Source organism: Schistocerca piceifrons, chromosome 5 (genome assembly GCF_021461385.2).
Source record: "Schistocerca piceifrons isolate TAMUIC-IGC-003096 chromosome 5, iqSchPice1.1, whole genome shotgun sequence".
Classification (NCBI taxonomy): Eukaryota; Metazoa; Arthropoda; class Insecta; order Orthoptera; family Acrididae; genus Schistocerca; species Schistocerca piceifrons.
In genome coordinates this window covers 438,730,281-438,735,593 of record NC_060142.1, presented here as the reverse complement: position 1 = coordinate 438,735,593, position 5,313 = coordinate 438,730,281, and the positions used below count along the sequence as shown (strand labels likewise).

The window sequence follows — 5,313 nt, the reverse complement described above, 5'->3', positions numbered from 1 at the left end:
CCATAGCAGTCCCGCGGTTCCGTACTGAAGCGCCTAGAACCGCTCGGCCACCGCGGCTGACTCGAGACTGTAATCACTGGTTTGAGTAATCTTTCGGTATATTATTTTTTACATTATTTTTATTTCGAATACTTAACATCAAATAATTATTAAATCCATCAAACATATGCTAACCGACAGATACCTAATTGCTTTTTTTATGAAATATGCACGATATCTCATGTCTCATTTCAAAAATGTGGTTTTCATTGCAAATATGTATTCTTAATTACTAATTCTTATGAAAGGACTTTTAAATGAAAAAAGGATATTTCCAAATAATTTAGTTTCCATCCCTGTGTATTTTGCCCTACATGGAAATGATCATGGAACATGTACCTTTGTTTAAAATTAGGCACGGCTGGGTATCTAACCTGTGCCAAGCACGTGACCAGCAAGCATTTAGCGCGCAGCTACTGAACCTGCGGATAAAAGCTGACCTTCTTTTAAGGTATTTTAGGTGGACGGAATACTAGAAAGTCGATTCTCTCGAGAGTATGACAGTGCGCGGAACTGCTTTTTCTGACTGATAATTGAGTTTAGAACTTCACCTACCATGAATATAAAGAAATATATATAAATATTCTATTGACATATGGTCTCCTTGTCAGTCAGCCCGTCTCAGCACAGTGCTGGCCCGGGCAACCAGTTCAGCCAACGCCACCTTAAATACTTCAGCATTACCACAAATGTTTCTGGTTGTATTGGTATGGGGCAGAATAATATTCCCAGTACTACGTATAAACCTGTATGCGTGACTTGAAATGAAAAACAACAATGATGCAAAAATTAGTACATCAGGAGCAAATTTGTGACTTTCAGGAGGTGAAAAGCTCAGTTGAAGCTGACTTTTTATAAACTTAACTGAAGTTTTAGTTCTGCCTTCACACTCTAAATTGCACAGCAACTCAACAGTAATATCAGGTAGGTGACTTTTTTCTTGAGTATGTATCAAACTTTCTGCAAATGTTATAAATTTCTCTATATCAAGAATAGTACTTACAGCTTTTACAATTTTTTTGGAGGAGACTTCTTGGCCCTTGAGAAAAACACGTACGCTCAGATTTGAATTAATATCAAAATAAACAAATATATGAATTCTTAGCTGCTGTGGTCCACTTTTCAGTACGCTTCACACACAAGTTTCTTCGTTAGTTCTTCAAAAGAGCTGAAATTTACCTTATATTGTATTCCTCCAGCAACTTAACACTGGATTCTATTGCTGATTTCGATGCAGCAGCCTCACGTTTTTGCTACTTTTCACATCGAGATTCCCTGTTGGATGGCATTGTCTTGGATAAGTAGGATGGGTAGTTAAGAAATTTGCACGGTACAGCAGTTTTTCTGAGTTTTGGGTTGCTTAGAGGTGAAGTTACTGTGACTCCCGTCTTCCAATCTACTGCCCTCGTTTACCTTAATAGATTGCCTTCGAAAAAGTGTAGGTGACATACCTACGAAGAGATGAAAGATATACGGTATTGATATTCTAAAACTTTTACTACGAAACTTCGTTAAACAGCTAGGTACTTTCGTCATACTATCAGTGCTTAAAATTAAAGATACTTGCCACAGAATGCTTGCTAGGAATAAAATAATCGCTTTTGATTGCAGATAACCATTTTCCACGCATTTTTTCACCTGAAGGGAATTTATAAATACGTGCACTTTGTTCTTATCGTTGTAGTAACCGACACAGCCAGGGACACAACACCTGTTGACCATTCTATTGACTAAAGCTGAGCTGTTAAGGATACCTTAGGCCTCAGGAACTACTACAGTGATTTCCAACAACATTTCAATCCAATTCAGTAGCACAGATAAACCAAGACCGTTAACAGTTTGAAACATTAAGCTCCTTTGGCGGGAAGGCAACTTCACAATCATGTAGAGTCGTTTGCAAACAATCTACTGTCGTGACTCTGGCTAGTTGCACCTAACCGGCATAGGTGGCGTTGCTGGAGCGTAGCCGGTAGACCGTGACGTCACAGCCTGATTCTGTGAGTTGGGAGGCCTTGTCTTTTAGGTGGCGTTGGTTCAGGCCGGTCGGCCTGTATCTCAGATCGCGTAAGACGAGACGCGATCTGACCACGTGCGTCTCGAGTCCGCAGCGCTCGTTTCGAGTGCTACGTCTGCAGCGCTCATCTCATCTCATCTACGTCTTGAAGGTTAATGAAGCTTCACGTAATCTATCCAAGTGTGCAGAATAAACTAAAGTTGAAAGCGCTATTTTGCCGCATCATCAGCAGTCACATTTAGTTTTACATTTCCGTACAAGAGGTTTAACGAAACGTAGCTAAGAATCTGTATACAACAAAAATAGCGGAAGCACAAATGCAAGTATGTCCGACATCCTGTGGAAATATCAGAAGAGCGAAAACGGACAGGGGCTGCGGATAGGTGGCGCTCGATGGGAGTGTGAGTCGGCCGTGAAGCGAGCCGAGATACAGTCCGTACAAATGCGATAACACTGTGTCCCGGATGCAGCTGTGGCTACCGACCCGGCCAGTAAGCAGGAGATTCTAGGTCCGAATCCCGGTCCGGTACACATTTTCACTCATCGCTGCCGATTTCGCATAATGTCCCAATGATACTAACAGCAGTGATTCCTCCCCAAACCTTTCTTCAATTCTCCACCTTCATTTTATATATAATGTTCAACAAATGCGAATTCTGCGTGGTGTCCGTTCTTTCGGATGTGTCCGAAAGAACATACAGCACACATTCACATTGGATTTGGCATGCTTAGGTTAAGGGGTGACGAGATATCTTGCCGAAGTTAGAATTATATATTAATACCTTCAGCTGCTGACGGGCGTTGATATATCAACGGGGACAGGTGAAAATGTGTGCCCCAACCGGGACTCGAACCCGGGATCTCCAGCTTCCATGGCAGACGCTCTTTCCAGCTGAACTACCGAAGGCACAGAGGATAGTGAAACTGCAGGGACTATGTCCTGCACGCCTCCCGTGAGATCCGCATTCTCACCTTGTATGTCCACACACTACATTTGTAGTGTCTCACCCCAACACACTAATTACTCGTATAAGACATTCTTACCAAGTCCCGTAAGAGTTAGGGAAATATGGGTGCATCCGCACAGAAGGAGGAGGTCATGGCTGTTATTGCCTGTCGCCACCCTGTTAGACATCCCCCCCCCCCCATCCAGGCGATATATTCGCGTGAAAGTGAGAAAAGCTTTTGAAATGTTTCTCAATCATGTAACTGAGGTGGGGCTTTGGCACCATCCCAAAATTCATCCAGTGGGATGTGAGATTCCGCCTAGAAAGAATACCCAGGTTGTCCTTCATCGTTAATTCGATGGGCAGATACGATCTGGGACTGGGACACCTCCCCATACTTGAAGTGGAGCTTCACCACACATGGACAACCAGGCTGGTAGCTCCAGAATTTCTATCAAAGCGGAATAAATTGAGTCACGGGCGTAATATTGATTCTCATGGTTAAACAACGCTTTTTAGTGCAAAGCAAGTTGCAAAACGAAAAGTGAGGTAGTATTATTTAACAAACTATCTATTAACGTTTGATTCCCCTTAGAGTTAAAACAGTGAATGGTGAATGAAGCTAATTTTGATCTATTTATAGAGTAATAAGCAATCAGGGACCCCAGAAAAACTATCGTCACCGCGGAAAAGGAAGTGAAATGAGTAATACTTTATACAGAACAGCTCTGCCGTTTTGGCCTCAGACCGCTGTGTCATCTTCAGCCAATGGCGTCATTTGGCGGTATGAGAAGGTGGGCGGGGAGCGGACGTGGGGTCAGAACACTATTCACTGGTCGTTTTCGTCTTTGCCGATATTGGTGCCGCTACTTCTCATTCTAGTTCTAATACTTACCGTAAATGTAAAGTAGAAGTAATTTTTATGCGTTTTTAAGCTTACGCGCAACCAGCGGAAAACATTGTTACCTTTTCTGATAAAAGGACAATGAAGTACAATGAAACTGGTACTTCTTAACAATTCAGAGAAATCGGCGTGTAAGCTTGAGTCATGTAAAATGTTTTGTTGAATAAGTTTCTATAATAACATGCACAATGTGTTTAATTGTTTGGATTTTGCGAAACAGTTAAGGGCTACACAGAGAGTCTCAAGAGGAATGGTGAGCATTCAAGGATGTGACAAGAACCATCATTCGAAGCAATATGGTCTAGTCAACATAGGCTCTAAAGTGCCTATCCTAAAAGATATGAGCACTTTATTTTCGAAAATGTATAACAAATCTTTTCTAGTGCAAGCACGTTCACTTCCATATTTTGACGGGTGGTGGTATGGACCAAAACAAGAGAAAAATGACCAGTAAATATGACCTCCAAAGCGCATAACGTTATATCTATGAGCATTTGTTGAACTTCGATGCCGGAAAAAAACTCATCTACTGAACCAGTGCTCATAGCTATTAAGGCATGCATTTTAGGGCGTATGTTTAGTAGAATATTTTGCTTCTAATTTCCTGTCATATCCATGAATATTGACAGTTCTCCATGGACACTCGAAATTAGTGCAGTGGCCATATTAGCCAACGCCATTTCACTTTTGATATCGGTGGGACAAGACGAGCGCTGATGTGTGATATGCCATAGTCACCATCAAAATGTTTGAAACATTTAGGGCGGCAAATCTAGGGACTTGTAGAATCTCTGTATGAGTTTTTGAATTGAGAGAACTTTTCAACACTCGTGTTCGTGGACTTAAACTCCAAACTACAGAGTCTTCTTCAAAGACTTCGCGAAGTACAGCACCGACTTTGAACGGTTATCGTCAATAGAGTTTTTGAACATTGTACAGTAACGTGATGGCCAGTGCATTCTTGATCGAGGTCATGAATCAGTCTATCGTTGCCCTCACAGTATTAAGGACGTTTATTCATTTCATCAACCATAATTCTCTCCAAATAATCAGGAAGTTAACAGAGCAATAATATGGTAATGCGATAGGACTGTGACCGTTCTCTACAGACATACGAAGCCAACCAACTTTAAATATCAGTTAAGTCGGCCAGAGTGGCCGAGCGGTTCTAGGCGCTACAGTCTGGAACCGCCCGTCCGCTACGGTCGCAGGCTCGAATCCTGCCTCTGGCATGGCTGTGGGTGTTGTCTTTAGGTTAGTTAGGTTTAAGTAGTTCTAAGTTATAGGGGACTGATGACCTCAGATGTTAAGTCCGATAGTGCTCAGAGCCATTTGATTTGAACCTTTTATACAAGACGAGTGGAACTTGTAAAATATCCTGTACGAATATCAAATTACTTACATTAGAC

General features: G+C 41.9%; 1 non-coding gene across 1 annotated transcript; it reads right to left on the bottom strand.

Annotated features, from left to right (window-relative positions):
* Positions 1–2,886: 2,886 nt before the first annotated feature.
* On the bottom strand, positions 2,887–2,961 carry Trnap-ugg. The gene has a single exon. It is a non-coding gene; the product is annotated as a tRNA-Pro (tRNA).
* Between the last annotated feature and the right edge of the window lie 2,352 nt (positions 2,962–5,313).